Below are 19,597 nucleotides of genomic sequence, written 5' to 3'. Positions count from 1 at the left end.
ACCAAAGGGATTTAGTCTATTTGATTCTACTTTTCAGACTTGGCATTTACTTCTGCCACCACCCAGAGCTGTGTGGAATGGTAGAGCTATGAGTAGCATTGTCATAAATGTGAGTTGAGTCACATAACAGAAAGCCATTGCTCATACATTAACGCAGTAGAAAGGGGATCATGTCACAAAGAAAGAAGAAATACTTCAGTCATGACCAGTTTGTTAAATGGTAGATCCCTGTTAGAGTTCATAGATTTAGATATCTTGCCTAATAAGAATAGCAGGAGTTGTATGATCTCATAGTTTTAAATTTTTACTAACTATAAATGTGCATACATATGGGCCACAGCACAGTATGTCACTACACATCGATAGTTGGGGCACACATTGCAAATTAATCTATATTGCATTGACTGAAACCACCAATTACAAAACTGTTAATTTTTGAGAATTCTCTGGCCAATTGGAACATAGATTTCCCTCAAGTCATAAGCATGAGATCTGACCTATTTTTCTGTGAAGTATGAACTGGTCCAAGTGTTAGTCTGGGACTGCATGGTGGGAGCGATTAGAAAGGAAAGAAATAACTAGAAATGTAGATTAACTAAACAATTGGTATAAAATATGTTGAAGAATTCACAAATCAAGACAGTCTTATTATCTGATGTCAAGACTCAGTGGGAGATACTTAAAGTGAATAAATAAGAGTGATTAGAAAGGACCATAAGAGGAAAATATGAGTCTTTGAAAAGTTCGAAGTAATGCGTATTATAGCAAGTCTATGGATGGGTTTCAGGTTTTGTTTTGTTTTATTTTGTTTTTGCTGCAAAAATAAATCTAATTTTAAATCTCATTTCCATGAGCTTTTTGAAGTACATTCTTGATTATAATGAAAATATATGATAGATAAACATTTTAATGAAAATATTATGAGAACATAAAGTGATAGTTTTAATCATATTGTTGTATTTTAGTAAAGAAGCTAAAGGTTTTCCAACCTCATTATTCATTCATCCCACCAATCTTTGCTATTGGTTGATTGCTGGAAATCAGGGCAGAACTCTGACCAGAAGAATTTTCAATGTGATAAGGATTAGAAATGATGAATACTGCATTCTGATAGCTAGTGATGACAGGGTAGTTCGGCTCAAAGAAATTATGCTAAACAAATGATTCTTCCAAATCATTAATGAGGTAATTTGAAGCAATTATGATACTTGGAATTCAAATATCTGTATCTGATTTTTGACATCCAGTTGTTGACTTATTTATTTTAATTTTTCATGGTATAGTTCCATCGGATCAGGGATTTTCCCTTTACCCTTTCCCTCAACTGTTTACTCCCATATTATTACAATAGAAACTATCCCAAGTCCATCATTCAGCTATGTAAGTGTACCCTGACATCGTATGTATAGACAGTGGTAAAAAGTCCAGCATCCTTTTGTCAAGATATATCTAACAGTTTCATTGGGAGTTCTTTTCTTTGGGAGTAGAGATGCATACATCAATGGGCTATGAAGTGATGAAATTTGAGTCCAGGAGTCTGAGCATGTAATTATGTAGTGAGAGTGAGAGGAAAAAGGAAAGATAGGAATTTTCAGACAAAGGAATGAGGCATTTTCAGATGTCAGAGAAGAGGATGTTGAAAGTAACTGCATGCATTTTAGAATGATTGGGATGCAGATTGACTCCTAGGAGCTCAAAAGCAATGAATACAGGGAATCAGGGAAATACAGCAGATTGTGAAAAATCTTGCATTTAGTACTACATATATATTATGCTGATAACAATGGCAACATTCGAAAGGGTAGTGGAGAAAAATGTGGCAAAGAAGTAACTAAGGAAGCACTACTAATGTATTTGCTCCTTTTTTTTGTATCACATCCTGATTCCAGCCTATTGAATGGTGGTGGGTGAATGTTACATTTCTGGATCTTGATTCAGGCTCTTAGTGAGATAGGGTTTAAATTACACAATAGGTGGGACAGAAGGGATGCGCTATTTGTTTTATTTGTCTTGTTTTTGATTTACATTGATATTTAAGTTCCATAGTTGAAACATTTCACTAAGATGGAAAGGGTCACACAGTAATTATCCTTCCATCATATGTGTTTACTCTCAGGTTAAATTTTGTGTTTCTTTTGTTTTTTCAGATCTATTTAAATTTGTTTGAAAGGCAGAGTTAAAGAGAGAAAGAAGGAGAGACAGGAAAGAGATGAAAGAGATCTTTCATTCACTGGTTCACTCTACACATAGCCACTGGGATGGGGCCGTCTGAAACCAGGACCCAGGAGCTTCTTCTTCCAGGTCACCCCATGGCATTTGGACCATCATCCAAAGATTTTCCAGGTCTTCAGCAGGGACGTGGATTGAAAGTGGAGCGAACATGTGGTATACAGGCAGCAAAGGCAGAGGCTGAACCTGTTACGGCATGGCACTGGTCCACAATTTGGGCTTTTATTACACTACTTCATTTCATTGCTGTAGATAGCTTTAGTTTAATGGAGTTTAGTTGGTCTTTGGCTAAAAAAAGTCAGAAAAGATTATTTTGCAGCCCTCTCTCTTTAGCCACACAAGTATGTTATAATTTTTACTTTGTATCTGTGATTATAATTAACAATCATAATAAGCTCCCATATCTGTCTTTGACATAGAGTTCTCTAGTCACAAAAATTTACAATGAAATTTAATGTGTTCGGGCCTGGCGGCATGGCCTAGTGGCTAAAGTCCTAACCTTGAAGGCCCCGGGATCCCATATGGGCGCCGGTTCTGATCCCGGCAGCTCCACTTCCCATCCAGTTCCCTGCTTGTGGCCTGAGAAAGCAGTCGAGGACGGCCTAAAGCTTTGGGACCCTGCAACCACGTGGGAGACCCGGAAGAGGTTCCAGGTTACCAGCTTCGGATCAGCTCAGCACCGGCCATTGCAGTCACTTGGGGAGTGAATCATCAGACGGAAGATCTTCCTTTCTGTCTCTCCTCCTCTCTGTATATCTGACTTTGTAATAATAAATGAATAAATCTTTTTTTTAAAAAAAGAAATTTAATGTGTTCACCAATTGTTACAGAGCAAGATGTGCGTATGATGCTGAAGGTGAAAAGAGAATGTCTTGGTGCCCTCTGTGCCTTTCTGAGTCTTAGAGGCTGTGCCAAAAGTAAAGAGGAGATTCTAACTCTGTTTCATTTATGTCTGTCACACTGTGTGAAATTCTTTCCTGGAGTCTCAATTTATAAAGTAAGATGGATGACAATAATCCATTCCATATCTTTGCAGTACTAATGCTGTGTCTTCAGTGACCTCTTAAAAAGATACAATGATAATACAAGAGGGATGCCTGTGTTTGTCAAAGGTACTAGGACCAGGTTCTCTGGCAGAGTCAGACTCGAATTTGGATTCTAGGTTCACCAATCACTAGTCATAAAAAAGTAGGATAGTTTAAATTACCACTTGGAACATTTGTTTTCTCACCCATTAAATATGTATTTATAATATTGATTGTTATATAATTGTAATATAATTGTCACCACAATAAAATGAACATTGACTAAAAGGGGCAATGGCATATAAATAGAAACTCTTCTGCACTCCTAAAAAGATAGCATTTGAAATTGTTGAAGAATGAAGTAGATCCCAACAGGTAGGATTAGCAACAATGAGAGAAGAGACAGGTAAGAGAGGAAGTCTTTGTAAGGGAAGAATTTGCACAACGTTTGCACTCACGTATAAAGCAGGGCATAAAGTACAATGGAGCATTCTGGCTCCGATGACTGATGACTGATGCTTTCACAAGGACAGATTGATTGATCCGCTTCACTGATGCATCCAAAGGAATAAAATTACTTGCTTCATAGTTTCAGCAAAGATGTGTCATGGAATTGGGATGATGAACCAAGCATACTGCCAAGCCCTGCTTCTATCCTATTTGATGATGGATGAGGATAGATACTACATCTGAATTCTTCGGAATCTTAATGAGAAAGGGTTTGAGACTGGCAAAGTGGCGTAGAAGCCTCTGCCTGAACAGGTGCCAGTCTGAGTAGGCTTTGCTCTCACTGGGAAGGCTTCCATTTTCCTGACTCATCTGCTTCAGCTTTCATAGTTCCTGCTGGATGTTTGCCTGTGTTTCACTTTAACTGTCTTGGATTAAGAATCTGATTCTTCTACCACATTGATCTGTTAAAATTGGATATGTTAATTAAGAAATGATCTTCTTTATGAAAACATGTTACCTTTCCAATAAACTTTTAAGTAAAAAAAAAAGATAAATAATCATAGTCACACATGACTACATGATTAGTATATATTCTTGGAAAGGCATTAGGCAATTTTTTTATGTGAACATCCTAGAATTTAAGCAAATCTTGATAGAATAACCTACTTCACACCTAGGTTATATGGTATAGCCTGTTGATGTTAGGCTACAAACTAAAACAACATGCTGCTGCTCTGAATAGTGTGGGCATCTATAACACAGTGATGCTTATGTATCTGAACATAGAAAAGGCAGAGAAAATGGCATAAAATATTCTTTAAAACGGAACACCTGTAAGTGACACTTCATATGAATGAAGATTGCAGGACTGGAGGTTGCATTGAGTCAGTGAATGCCTGATGAGTCGATGTGAAGGCCTAACATGTTTTGTATGCCATTGTAGGCTTTATAAATATTGCACAGTTTAAATTTGGATGCTTTGCATTACATCTATAACTTTGAGGGCAGGGGCGCTTGGCCCAGTGGAGCAGCCTAGCTGAAGTCCTCACCTTGTACATGCCAGCATCCCCAATGGATGCCAGTTTGTGTCCTGGTAGCCCCACTTCGCATCAAGCTCCATGCATGTGGCCTGGAAAAGCAATCGAGGTAGGACAGAAGCCTTGGGACCCTGCACCTGAGTGGAAATCCAGAAGAAGCCCCTGTGTTCTGGATTCAGATCAGCTCAGCTCCAGCTTTTGGGACCATTTGGGGAGTGAATCCACAAATGGATGATGTTCCTCTCTGTCTCTCCTCCTCAATGTATATGTGACTTTCCGATAAAAATAAATAAACTCTATATAGGCATCATAGCAGAATGTCTGGATTTGATTCATGGGTCCATTTCCTGTCTCCTTACCCCTGATAATATAGACCTTGGTAGGCAGAAGTAACAGAGCAAATAATTGCATTCCTGCTAGATCTGGATTGAGTTTCTAGCTTCCAACACTAATCCAATCCCACCATATTGCAGGTCTTTGGAGTGAGAAATAGATGAGGAATCTGATCCTATATACATGTATGTCTCTAATTCTTTGTCACTCAAATAAACAGAAAATATTTTTAATGAAAAATTTGTATTTCTTTGATAACAAATTGACTGGAGTTTACTGAAATATCTTACATTTCATAAAAATCATTTTAACTTTTAAAATATTTTGTAAATAAATGTTGCTTAAAACACAACACAGTTTATAAGAAATTTTTATCTCCATTTTGATGTTGTGGGTTCATCACTGTTGATCCTAACACCATCATACAGAGCATGACAATATGGTAATGTTATGTATTGTAGTAATATGGCTAAAATGAGGAGTGATAAACTGTTATTGGAATTCTTCAGTGTTCATCAATAGGTACTTTACTCATTCAAGGTATATGCTCAAATATTTTGCTTTGATTTCCAATTATACAGATAAGGTATCTACAATAACCAAATTTATTACATAAGTCAAAATTGCACTCTCAAAGTCATATAATACAGCCTAAGAAATTATAAAATATGCCTTGAACCTAAATGAGAATTTATGTCTGGCATTTACTATTGAAATCTCCAGACTATTGAAATGCAAATGAGATTTACAGAAAGAAGGAGATAGGCAGGAAGACCTTTGATCCACTTGTTCATTCCAGAGATGGCTGCAACAGCCATAACTCAGCCAATCCAAAGCCAGGAGCGTCTCTGTGTCTTGAATGTGGATGCAGGGTTCCAAGGCTTTGGGCCATCATTTACTTCTTTCCCAGGCCAGAAGCAAAAAAGCTGGAAGGGACAAGGTGTAGTCAGGACGTGAACCAATGCCCATATATAGGATCCTGGCAGTTGCAAGGTAAGGATTTAGCCATTTAGTCAAGCCCCGAAGTACACTACTTAATCTTTCTGTTGCTTGATCACATATAACCTCTTGTCTAAAAGTTTCAGTGACTTTCAGTCAGCTTGTGTTAACTCATTCTTCTCCATGTGCCACTGGAGATCTTTCATTGTCGTTATCATAAGCTATCACTCCAGCTTCAATTTCTTCTGCTGTCCTAAAGTTGTTTCAAACTCTGGAGGTACTGAAATTTCACTGCTTCTCACCTTAGACTTTGTCCTCCTGTCTATAGGCCTTGGATCCATTATTTGTATCCCTGATGTCATTATGCACTGCAGAATCGAATAAAATTCAAAGTTAATACACTGTCTTAGATAGTGACCCTATTTATTCACTTGTCATTCCAGAGTAATTAGATAGGAGTAGATGAACTGAGCAATGTTACATCAATTAAGCTAACCGGACTGGAAAGGTGAGCATGACTACAATGATAAAGATACGACCTCACAGTCCACCAGGTGTGCTCTACAGTCTCCTGATTATTTCAGTATTTCTTTGTCCAAAATGCATTAAGAATGCACTGAATATACACATAGCCTTTATCAGAACCTGGAAGTTATACCCCAAAGTTAAAGCTTCAGAAACAGTTTCCCTTTGCACTCTGCCCACGCCTCATTGCTCCTTGAGGAACACTGCACATAAATTAGAATCATCTCTCAAGGGAGGGCGTAGAACCACAATGCCTTTATTCACCACAGCCAGCTATAAGACCTAAACCAAATTGTATTCCAAGCTGTCCCTGCCTTTCTGTATAAGACTTATCCATTAAGAAATACTCTGACTTACTTGGTTTTAATGTTTTGTCATAAATTCAACTGCACAAAAGGTTCCCACCTCATTCCCAGACAATAGGAGCGTTCAGCGAGCCCAAGATGACTCTGAACAGATGGGCTTTGTTTGGTTTTCCCTGCTTCCTCAGTATATTATTGAATTGCACACTTTGTCCAATTAGATTTATGCAGACTTGTAGAGATGTCACCAAATTTCCATGTGAAAATGAATGGTTTGTGCTGGGCTTCTGAAACTTCAATCTGAGGACTCTTAAATATAAGACAACCCTAATCATATAAATTTGTATGACTTATCTTCTGTAATCTGTCCTGTATCCGTTTATTTCAAAGGACTTAAATACTGAATATTCTGAGAGTTCAAACTCTCCTATAACTAAATGATTTCAAACGAACTGACACTCGCTCTATAAGATGATGTTTAAATATTTGCAGAGAAAACCAGAAGAAAGAAATGCAAATTGATGCGGAGGAAAATCGATAATGGTAAATTGGATGTGCCTGAGTCAATTGAAAAACTTCATCTTATAAGAGTAAGCCTGAATCAAATGGATTTGTTTTACTTCCAATTTGGTAATGAACCTAAGGGTATATGTGGAAGACTCAAGAGAGGATTTCATGCCAGAATGGCCTCATAAGTTATCCATTAGTTAACAAAGGAGGTAAAATATGAACCTTTAAGATCAAGTCTATTTTCTGAGGGTTCACCCAAATCACCCTGGATAAATTAATTGAGTTATATCCTGAAGAATATCTTGTTCATCCAGGTAAAATGTATTTCAGAGTCAGTAATGGCATATGCTTGTTTCTGAATCTGTGGTGTAATTACAATGTATTCATTTTCACTTTATTGGAAAGGCAGAGAGACCGACATAAACAGTTCCTGCATGTACAGGTTCCCTGCCCATGCCCACATCAGATGCGGCTGAGCAGAGCTGAAGTGAGGACACTGGGACTGCATCTTGGCTTCCCACATAGGCACTAGGGGCCCAAACACTTGAGCCTTCACTTGTTGCCTTCATAGGTGTGTATAAGCAGGAAGCTGATTGGGAAGATGAGTGTGCAGACATCAACTGGGTACTATGATAGCAGATATGGGAATCTCAACAGGTAACTCAAATTCCACATTATAAGAAACACAGCATAAATTTTGAAAGAATACATCCTCCCCCAAGCATTTCCTAATAATAGAAGTCAGTTATTCCTATGTAAACAGTTCCATGAACACCACAGAACACATTTTTTTGTCAATGGTGATCCTGCCTCTGGTTAAAGCTCTACTCTCAGAAACTCCATCACAAGCAGACAGCTTGGCTTATAGTCACTTCTAACTGGTTGGCAATGCTTTGAGCACAATGCTACTTCTCTGTGTTTTTTGTTTTCTAAACATGTTCTCTAAAGCCTACTTAAGGATCAGAATTCCTGATGTTACTTGGTTAATCTCCATTTTCAGACTAAAACGATTGTCTTCCTAACTTACTCGAGTTATGAGTCATGTGAGGTAACTGCCAACCTGGTCTTCACTGATCTCACTAACTAAAATCTTCTCTTGAAGAACTACAGTTTGACTTAAATGGCGATACTGCAGAGTGGACAAAAGAAATCCAGTTATGTGGTCTGGCCAAGATACACACTGGAGTTCCAATCTAACACAAGACTACAAAATATGCGTTTCATTTGGAACAATTGTAGTCCCTGTTTCAACTGAGGTCACTAGGTAATAAATAACATGTTCCAAATGAAATGAAAGACCTTCAGGTAGGAGCTGAAAAAATGATTCTGAGGGGTCAGCAAGATGGTTCCACCGGATAATCCTCCACCTGCAGGAGGCTAATCTCATATGGGCATCAGTTCAAGAACCAGACACTCCATTTCCAATCCAGCTGTATGCTTATGACATGTTAAAGCAGCAGAGGATGCCCCAAGTCCTGGGGACCCTACATCCACATGAGCAGTCTGGAGGAGGCTCCAGGCTCTCAGTGTCGGATCAGCTCAATTCTACCCCTTGTGGCCACTTGGAGAATCAACCAGCAAATGGAAGATCTCATCTGTCTCTTCTCTCCGTAAAATCTACCGTTTGAATAAAAATAAATAATTCTAAAAACAAAATGACTGACAGTTGGTATTTCAGTCTTCAGTATACCATTATTTACATCTTCATTCATCCCCTTAAACAAAGAGTAACACCAACAAACTCCAGGGAAAGAGTTAAGATTAGGAAAGATCTATTGGTATGAAAAGTGTTGGGTGCAATTCCTTGTCACCATGAAGAGAGCACTGGGGATTTGAATACTTCACATTATGTCTAAAGAAGAGGGTTTTAACTCACCTACTCTGAACCTTGGTATTTGCTCTTTTAATTCAGAGGGAACTATTGGACCACTGTGTATGTCTAATCTAATGATCTAAAGGGTAAAGAATATGAGGATGGTTGGCTGCAATGACTTGGACTATATATAAGAACAGGTCTTTACAACATTGGAATGAAGCTGTATCTTCATGCCTTGAAATATCTGGGAGTTATAATGCTTGAAAATTAAAAAAGGTCATAAGTCATGCCCCAGATTTTATCCAAGAAAAAAGTAACCATTGGCTCACATCAAATGAATTAGAAAAGACCAAGATGATAAAAAAGAAGTTGTTTAGGGCCTGGCGCGATAGCGTAGCAGTTAAAGTCCTCACCTTAAATGTGCTGGAATCCCATGTGAGCGCCGGTTCTGATTCTAGTAGCCCTGCTTCCCATCCAGTTCCCTGCTTGTGACCTGGGACAGCAGCCGAGGATGGCCCAAAGCCTTGGGACCCTGCAACCACGTAGGAGACCTGGAAGAGGCTCCAAGTTCCTGGCTTTGGATTGACTCAGCTCCAGCCATTGCAGCCGCTTGGGGAGTGAATCATTGGATGGAAGATCTTCCTCTCTGTCTCTCCTCCTCTCCTCTCTGTATATCCGCCTTTCCAATAAAAATAAATAAATCTTTTTTAAAAAAATGAAGTTGCTTTAAAAAATTCAGTTGAGAAATGGTCTTCAGTAGGGAATTCTCAAATAAAGAAAGAAATCATTAACAAATACATGAAAAAAGGCTTAGCAACACTATCCCTCAGGGAAAAGCAAATCAAAACCACAGGGGGATATTATGTCATCCTGCCAGAATGGCTAAAATTCAAAATAGAGAATAACAAGAGTTGGTGATATTAGGAGAAAAGGAAACACATTCTGTTTTCTGGATCGTGAAACAATCCAGTCACAGTGGAAAGCAAGGTGAAGATTCCCCAAAACATGAGCAATATGTTTGTTTTATGATGCATCAATCTCATTTCTGGGAATATATACTATATGTTTTAATGTAATTAATCAAACACGTTTTTGCACCTACCATGTTTATAGTAGTACTGTGTAATAGCTAAAATTTGAAATCATTCAATGTCTCCTTCATCAGATGAATGGATTAAAAATGTGGCATATATACACAATGGAACATTACTCAGCTATGAAAAAACAATGAAAGCATATCATTTGCAGAAAAATGAACTTAACTGGAGGGCATCATATTGAGTGAAAAGACCCAGAAATACAAATAACCATATTCTCTCATATATGTAGGAGCTAAAATTTAAAAAAAAGAAAATAAATAAACAAATGTACGTATGAATGAAATACAACTTAGTGCCAGCACACTGGCATAGCAGACTAGTCTTCTCTCTGTGACTCCATCATTCCAAATGGGTACCAGTTCAAGTCCTGGCTGTTCCACCTCCAACCCATCTCCCTGCTTGTGGCCTGGGAAAGCAGTGGAAAATGGCCTAAGGGCTAGGGCTCCAGAAACCTTTTGGGAGACCCATAACAAGCTCCTGGCTTCCAACTTTGGCCCGGTCCAGCTCATGCCATTGTGACCATTTGATGAATGAGTCAGCAGGTGGATAACCTCTCCCTTTGTCCCTTCTCCAATTTCAAGTAAAACAAACATATCTTAATGTTATACAACTATAATTATTTCAAAGATTTATTTTATTTTTACTTTAAGGGCAGAGTTACACAGAGAAGAGATACAGAGAGAGAGATTGTGTGCAAGAGAGGGAAAAAGATAAAAAAGAGAGAGAGAGAGAGAAAGAGATTTCATTGCTTGGTTTACTTCCCACATAGCCACAATGACCAGAATTAAGCCAATCCAAAGCCAGAAGCCAGGAGCCTCCTCAAGGTCTCCAGTGTGGGTATAAAATCATAGGACTTTATCTTCTGCTTTCTGCTGACTCAAAAGTAGAGTTGCCAGGACATGGACCAGCACCCATATGAGATGCCAGGGCACAGGTGGAAGCTTAGCTTTGTATATCACAGCTTCAACCTCGTATACTACAATGGTTTTGAAGACCTGACATTATTTTATAATTTACTGTATATACGTGAAATGGTAATTTTCTATTTAATTATTGTTGGTAGCCACTGTCTGTATTACACTAAACTAAGATCTTTTTCTATTTACTTGTAAATAAATAGCAGTTAAACTTCTTACTGTGGTGTAATTCTAACATATTATCTCAAAAATTGAAAAAAAATGAAATGGAGTAGTGAAGAGGGAGAGAAGATGGGAGGGAAGGGGAAAGCAAAGGGATATGGAATTCCATTTTGTTCCTAGAATTTTTCTAATCTGTTGAATATTAATTTAAAATTTAAACGAAAATAAAATAAAATAATCCCAGCTGTAGGCAACTGCCTGGGTCACCTTGTACCTAAGCAAATTTTACTTTGCTAAGACAAAACGACTAGTAGTTGGCAGGCATTTTATACCTAATTAAAGCCAAATTTGTGTTTATTATACCAGTGTGCCAGCATAATTGTCTCTTTTATTTATTTATTTATTTATTTATTTATTTATTTATTTATTTATTTTTAAAGATATCTAAAGTAAATGCCAGCATGCCAGTGGATCATGTCTGCAGACCGCTGTGAGTACACATGGGGCCAGTGCAGGAAAGAAGTGTCCTGAGCTAGAACATCACTGGAAGCCTAGGCTTGGAGATTTGTGTGGCATAGGGGCTGTGGCTTGCTCAAGTCAGGCTGTATGGGGATGTGTGGGAGGGAGGACTGCTGTGGAAGAATGTTTCAGATGAGGAATGACTTCTGGGGGACTTCCACTGACCAGGCTACTGTACTTGCTGGTAAATAAAGGGAACTGAGATTGGGTGGTTTGGAGGACAGAAACCGGAGGTGGGCTTTGGGTCAGACCAGTACACTTACTCCTGTGAGAGATCTGAGATGGTCTTGTTGTGCTCCAGCCAGCAGAGCCAGTAACGTGGACATGGGGAGGGTCTGGGGATGAAGCACCAACAGGAGACCAGTGATGGTAGAGGTCTGTGTGAAGTCTCACTTTATTGCTCCATCACCTCTCCTTATATACTCTTCCCCCCACATCCTCATTTAACAGGATATTGGATACAGATGAGTAAATTAGTCTAGGTGTTTTTAGCCACAAGCCCAGTTCCTGTTCCTGCCCAAGCTAACAAGCACTAATCAACTCCTTAACTCACAACATTGTTGGTATTAATCACCATCTGCAGGCACACATGAAAGCTAGGACTGGGGGTGACGGGAGGCCTGCCTAGCAGTGCTAGATCACATTAGCCACCAATGAGTGTTGGGTCAGGGGTGGGCCATACATGTTAGGCTGGGTCATGACACTAACACATGCATGAGAACTGAGTCTGGGGGAAAATGATTCTGGGGCATAATCAGGGGGCATATTCTGGGGGTTCACTGCCATATCAGCTGGTTTGCTCGAGGGATTTTAGGCATGATCATGGAACTCACCAACACTATGGGAACTAGAATTAGGAACACTGGGCTGGTCCAGATTGCAGCACCCATAGGCACATTCAAGAATTGGGTGTAGGTCAGGCCAGGTTGCAACATCCAGTAGCACACACAAAGGCCAACACTGAGGGTAGAGTATACTTGGTAAGGGTCTAGAAGCCACTGGCATGTGAGAAATCTGAAGCTGGGAGTGGTCCTGGTTGGGGGACTTCTGAAACTTTCTTACTGGGCTGTTGCTACTGGTGATCACAAGAGTCAGAGGTGGATGTGGGCCAGATCAGGCAAGATGACTCCACTTCTTGGTAAGTGTGTGAAACCGCTTGGACGGTACGCCTGCAAAGACTGGGCCAAACTGAACCACACTGGCATATACAGGAGCCAGGACAGGAAGTGGACCATGCTGGGTTACGCTATCATATCCGTTAGTTTGCATTAAAAACAGGGATGGGGGCAGGCTAGAGTGCAACATCCACCAATGGGAGCTGGTACAAAGGGCTGGCCAGGTCAGGCCAGACTGAAGAATCCAGTGGCAAAGACCAAGATGCAGAATTGGCCATGCAGGCTGTTGGAGCAACCATTGGCATGTGCAAGATTTGTGGCTTGGAACAGACCTGGTTGGGGAGCTAATGGGCCCCCTGCTGGGCTGTGGTTCCTGCTAGTGAGAGTAAGAGCCAGAAATGAGGGTGGACCAGACTGAACATGGCTAGAACATCCTTCTGCATGTGTGTGGGCTGAGTCTGGGGGTTTGCCAGACTGCCTGCTGGTATTCATGAGAACCAGAATGGGTGTGGGATAGGCTGAGATAAGTTTTGGCATCTTCTGATCCACTTGAGAACCAGGCAAGTGGTTGGGCCAGGCCAGATTGGGCTTTAACATCCACTGGTGATACCCAGAATGGGTGTTGGGTTTGGCAAATCCACAATACCCACTGGTGAAGATCAGGACTGGAGGTGGGACAAGTCAGGTTCAGTCAAACACCCACTGATGTGCGCAAGATTCACAACTAGGAGCTGATCTGATAGGGGAGCTTGGGGAACTCCCTTGTTTATCCCTGTACTGAGTCTGGGGGATGTCCAGGCTGGGCTACAGTACCCATCAGCATACACATGGGTACTGTCTTGGGAAATGTTGGCATGAGTCAGTCCGCCATACTTGCTGGCAGCTGCAGGAGTCAAGATGTGGTGCATACCAGACGATGTTAGGAAGCAATACTCACCCTTTCACATTAGGGCCAGGACTGGGGCCTGGCTGTTCTGGGCTACAGCACATGGCGGTGAATGCTGAGGCAAGATGCAGCTTGCTTGACTGGGCCATCCATCCACCAGTACATGTAAGACTCCAGGGTGAGAGTGAACCTGGGAGGCTACAAAGCCTCCCTTACTGGGTCACTGCTCCCAGCGGTGAGTGTGAGAGCTGGGACTGGGGATGGACTAGGCTCAGCATGAGTGCAACAAATGTCAGCCTGCATGTGAGCTGACACTTGGGAGGGCCAGGCTAGGTCAGGCCACTGCATTCACTGGTGCATGCAAGGACCAAAACAGGTGTTGACTGGTTGGGCTTTGCTGCAATATCTGCTAGCAAGGACCAGAACAGGGTGTTGATTATCATTGGGCTGGACCATAGTACTCCTTGGAACATGCAAGATCTGGGACTTGGGGTGGGCCTAATAGGGAAACTGTGGCACTTCTCTACTGAACAACAGCTCCTGCTGGCATGCATGAAAGTCAGGTCTGAGTATCAATTAGCTATCCTTTATCAGGCTGTCTATCTTAACTAATTTTGGGCATCACAATCAACCCTGATGGTCAGTGTAAGAGAGGCCTAGGAGCCGAGGCTGGAACTAGATAAGGACCAGAGAAAACTCCTCTCCTGAATCCAGAAGGAAATTTACAACCCTTTTATCTCTGAGTACCACCCAGGGCTCCTGACTGCAGTTCCAATTTTTTTAATTAATTAATTTATTTATTTTTAATACCTCAGCATGTACCTTACTGATCAGGCTTCCCATTTGGCTTTTCAGATAGAGAGAGACATAGACATAGATGCAGAAAGTCTGGAACAGCAGGGAAAAGGCCAACTAGCCTATAATCGCTCAGCCTGTACTTGCTGGTCAGGCTCCCTATTTGCTTCTCCTGGACTTCACTAGGTAGGATGTAGAGTTAAATTCTTCCTAACTCACTGAGTTGTTGATTTCCTTGCTCACTTGCCTAAAACTTTTCTATTCTTCAGTTGTTAAAATGCAAAGTTCTGTAAAGCCATGCTTAACCACTATATACTGCAAAGGTTAAATCGTGGCTTAATTTTCCCCCCAAAATACTTTATCAGCTTATGACTGTTAATGCTGAACAAGATGTAACTGCATAGAAACTTGCATGTTAAGTTTGTACTCAGCAGTTATATATATGATGGATGTTCATGTTGATCCTTCCACTGTTCCTGTGCCACACTGTTTAGGTTAAACTCAAAAGCATGCTATCTTGGGAGAAAAAAAAATTTTTAGCAGCTGGCTGTGTATATACTAAAATTGAGATGCCAAGGAAGTAGTTACAAGATGTGGTTAAGAACTTGCATTTTCTAACATATTGGTCACTGGATACCATATTAATTAACTTCATGACGTTGTTAATTTTTTTTTTTTGGGAACTCAAAGGGGAATTTATTTTGCTGCAAACCTTTTCTTTTTTCTTTTTTTTTTTACTGTATCATTCAAAACATTTATTTTAAAATTTCACTTCAACATATCTACAGACATAGACAAGAAGCACAATAAATTCTATCTCATTCTTCAATCACCTGAAGAATTAAAATTTCACCCATTTTCCATAAGCTCTTCCTCAAGTATATTCCATCTTTGTTTTTAATAATCCTTGTGCTAAATGTGGGTTTAATCCTTCCCAAAGCACAGTTGATGAATAGATGGCAAATTGCCAGTTCATAAACACATTGTATTGATGTACTAAGCATGCGCCTAAATAATATTTACTATTATTTGACATGTTTCAAAAGTAGATTTTGAAAAAAGAAAATGATTGAGCTGGAACCACATGTATCACCATGTTGGATTTTACAAAGACATTGTTAATCTTTATGTTTCTTCCTGTTGTTGAAGTTGTGTAGTGACATCTCATTGGAGGAAATGATATTCTGCCAGCTCTACTTTCAGAACAAAGATGGTCTCCCAATGAAACTGTTGAATTTATCTGGACAATAAGCTGCTGGACTCTCTACATGGCCCGTGCCCACAACAAAGGAATCGTGACTGGATATGATCTGTACTACTGTAACAATATGGAGGAATACAATATGGGGGCAGGGTTTAGGGAGGGGCTGGGGGAATCCCAGAGCCTATGAAACTGTGTCATAAAATGATACAAATAAATAAATACATTAATTAATTTTTAAAATATCAGGTCTGGGAGCAGGCAAGGCTGGATAAGGTGGCAGCATCCATCAGCATACATGCAGACTGGTTCATGTGGTGGTGTGGGCTGAGCTAAGCTGCCAAACTCATAGGTGTACACAAAAGCCCAATTGGGATGCAACATGGAGCAAATTAGTCTGCTGCACATACCGGCATGCATAAGAACCTGGGCTGGGTGTGGGTCAGGTGGGTGTTGCCTCAACTAGGCTGCAGATCCTGCTGGTGGGTGCAAAGGCCAGACCAGAAGTACACTGGGCTGTGCTGGGTTGAGCAAGGCTGCACTAATGGGCTGGGAAAGGAACTAACCAGGCAGCCACAATCACCAATGTGTGCATAGGCTGATGTGGGTGATGGACTGAACTGAACCTTCTACTGACTGGCACATGCAAGAGAAAGGTATGGGTTCTGAGGTTTCTTGGGGACTACCAAACTTAACAACTGTACTCAAAGCTTCAGTCACAGGGAGAATCTTAGCACTTGTAGTTCTACCTTGGAATGCCTGTATTGCGACAGGCCATCCTGATTGCTGATGTCTATGCAATGGATGACATGCCAAGGTTTATACCAGGGACATGATGGTCAGATAATTGGGACCTGCAGAGGACATTGAGTGGCATGTCAGAAGATGGAGAGAAGAGTAGATTGGATAACTCTCCTGGCTAACTTTTCGATTCTTGGAAGGATTTTCTCAACCTTGGAGCAATGAAACCAACAATAACTTGGAACTATCAAAACCACTCAAGCAGCTCTAGAATGGTAGCCTAGCAGCTGAAGTCTTCACCTTGCACATGCCAGGATCCTGGTTCTAGTCCGGACAGACTCACCTCCCAATCAGTTCCCTGCCTGTGGCCCGGGAAGGCAGCCAGGGATGGCCCAAAGCCTTGGGATCCTGCACCTGTGTGGGAGACACAAAAGAAACTCCTGGCTTCGGATCGGCTCAGCTCCACTTAGGGAGTAAATTTGCGGGCAGAAGATCTTCCTCTCTGTGTATCTGACTTTCCAATGTAAATAAATAAATCTTTTTAGAAAAAAAAAACACTCAAACCATAGCATCAAAACATTATTCTCCACATCTGGATTTCTAAGATGGTATCAAGTGCATACCCCCCATCCCTGGGTACTGATATGCCCTGGTAGCTGGAGCAGCCCCTCCTCCCTCACCAGCACTATACAAGAGGAAAGTGAAGAGAAGGAAAATTGAAAGCATTTGTCTCACTACTTTCTCCCGTACTCTAATCTTCCCCACTCTGTCAGTGGTTCTCATGGGCCTGTAGTCTTGTCAACTATGTAAATGATATTAAAAATTAAATTAAATTAAATGAAAAAGAAATGAAGTTTCTTATGACTTTATCTTTTGAGTTCTAAATATTCATTTTAATAAATCATTTTATGTGAAAATTCATAACTAGATTTATATAGATATGCACATAATGTTATACAAATGTGTATATATAGGAAACACATTTTAAAAGGCAAGGTGGTAACAGTATATAATTATAACTTATTAATTATTTGTTTTGATTTATGCAGAATAGAAGTCATAATTCTCATTGTATGGACAAGAATGTTGCCTTAGAAATATTACGCAGCTTACTCAGAATCCTACATATATTTAATGCTTAAACTAAAGTCAGTCTGTCTGAGTCTGAGATACAAGCTCATAGCCATTAATTCATGTCACTATTAGTTATGGCCAGCATGGCCTTTCACAATAATGACTGATTTTTTGTATGTTTGTTTATAGATCTTTCAAATGAGCAAAGATCACCTAAAAGGAGCAAGAATATTACTCATATGGTGTAAAATAAATTAGTTCAATCTAAGGATTCATATTAGCATATTAAATGTAGAAAGATCATGTTTTATGACACTAGCAGAAAAATAATTAATTCAAAAGTATTAACTGAAAAAGCAGTATTGCTTTTACTTTCAGATCAAAAGAACAGCTGTAGTATTTCCAGTTCTATGATTATTTCCTTTCTTTTTCTTATGTCATTTTTAGAATCTATTTACTGTGTTGCAGTTTCCTAATGATAAACAGTGTGAAACATCTCATCTGCCCACTGCTTGCTCTGGTGAGCTGCCTGTTCAGATCTTTTTAAGTTTTTATTTTCCATGATTCAGTTCCATAGGCTCAGATATTTCCAATTCGTGTATCCTCCCAATCTTTCCCCCTATTTTGTAATAGTAGTATCATCCTTCAACAACAGTCACAAGTCCATAACTTTTCTATTTAAGCATATCATAACATTATCCTCAATGAAATAAGCCAATAGCAAAATGACAAATACTATATGTTCTCTCTAATATAAAGCAACCTTCATATAAAATATAAGATCAAAAACATATAGGCAAACATGTGTACACATATATTTATCTAGAGGATCTGTATAATGGAGACAAATATACCATGAACTGTGAATACATTGCAATTTGCATTTCTATATCTGAATAAAAACTGACTCCCATTGGAAATACTAAATGTATCTTGACAATAGGATCTTTGGCTTTCTACCATTGCCTAATTATTTATCCCTCTGTATTTTACACAGTAAGGGCTATTATTTACTTAGTTTGTTTGAATCATTCAGGGTTATCTCAGGATGTATGGTAGACTGGCAGAATTGGCCTGAACAGCTTGGAAGCATCTGACTTGTTTGTTCTGCAAGACTCCTAAGAAAAACGTCTTGGTTAATACACTGTACATTGTGTTCCTGACCTCCCAGCATTTTAACTACACCAGGCTAAGATTTTAGAATCTCCTGGTTATCTACCACCCTGGCTTTTTGTCTATGAAGTGTCTATATTGGCATGTGATTTGTTCTGCGTTGCACCCTTCATTCTCACAGTTCCCTGAATATTGACCTCTTTTTTAGTTCTCAGTTCTCAGTCTTGGAATCTTTGCTTCTCAGTCACCTTCTTAGATATATCATGCTCTGGTTTTACCTTGACAGGAATTAACATGTAAAAGTGATCACTTTATTCTTCAAAAGCAAAAAAGCTTCGATTCAGGAGCAGTTCTTTAGTTTCCCAAATAAGCACCTATCCCCAAATACATGTATTTCCCGGGAAATATTGGGAAGTAAATACATAAGTCAATGTGTAACTCTTCCTTGTGAGATAAATCTCTGATTTCCCCAAGATGTGTGTACAAGTGTATGTTAATGTCTCCATGTGGCAATGCTTACCATTTGCTTCTTTTACTCCTTATTGGGATTTGGAATCAGCTCTTGGTAGTGATGAAGGAGTTGGTACCATGGAAATGATTCCAACATCCCTTTTTCTGCATCTTTGTCCTTGATCTACAGTCTATGTCTGAAAAGTACTGTGCTGGGTTTTTTTGGTGATTTATTTTCCTTGTGTTAAATTAGTCCCACAAGCTAAAATAATCTCTCTCAGAGTCCATATTATATGCAAAATGCATTGGTATTTGGATTCTTATGCCTAACTCCAAATTTTTTAAATACATATATATG

The sequence above is a fragment of the Ochotona princeps genome, chromosome 3 (assembly GCF_030435755.1).
Source record: "Ochotona princeps isolate mOchPri1 chromosome 3, mOchPri1.hap1, whole genome shotgun sequence".
In the NCBI taxonomy this organism is placed as follows: Eukaryota; Metazoa; Chordata; class Mammalia; order Lagomorpha; family Ochotonidae; genus Ochotona; species Ochotona princeps.
The sequence above is the reverse complement of the archived record's forward strand: the minus strand, read 5'-3'. Positions refer to the sequence as shown.